Raw genomic sequence first — 397 nt, 5'->3', positions numbered from 1 at the left:
CCGTTTTTCGCGCAGTGCTCGGCTCAATTGCATCAATTGAATTCGATACCGTTCCCCAGTGATGGTTTCGTTCGGTTTCAACAATTCATGATACATAACACCGACCTGGTCCCACCAAATACATAGCATAACCTTCGCAGCGTGAATATTCGGCCGAGCCGACGACGTAGAAGCATGACCGGGCAGTCCCCATGACTTTCTTTTCTTTGGGTTGCTGTAATGAATCCATTTTTCATCACCCGTCACGATGCGATGAAGAAAACCCTTCCTTTTTTGCCGCTGGAGCAGTTGTTCACAGGCGAAAAAGCGACGCTGAACGTCCCTTGGTTTCAAATCATAACGAACCCAAGTTCCTTGCTTTTGAATCATTCCCAACGCATGCAATCGCTTGGAAATG

Source organism: Odontomachus brunneus, unplaced genomic scaffold (genome assembly GCF_010583005.1).
Source record: "Odontomachus brunneus isolate Ranch 3 - 2012 unplaced genomic scaffold, Obru_v1 Obru_scaffold_306, whole genome shotgun sequence".
In the NCBI taxonomy this organism is placed as follows: Eukaryota; Metazoa; Arthropoda; class Insecta; order Hymenoptera; family Formicidae; genus Odontomachus; species Odontomachus brunneus.
This window is presented reverse-complemented; position numbering follows the sequence as displayed.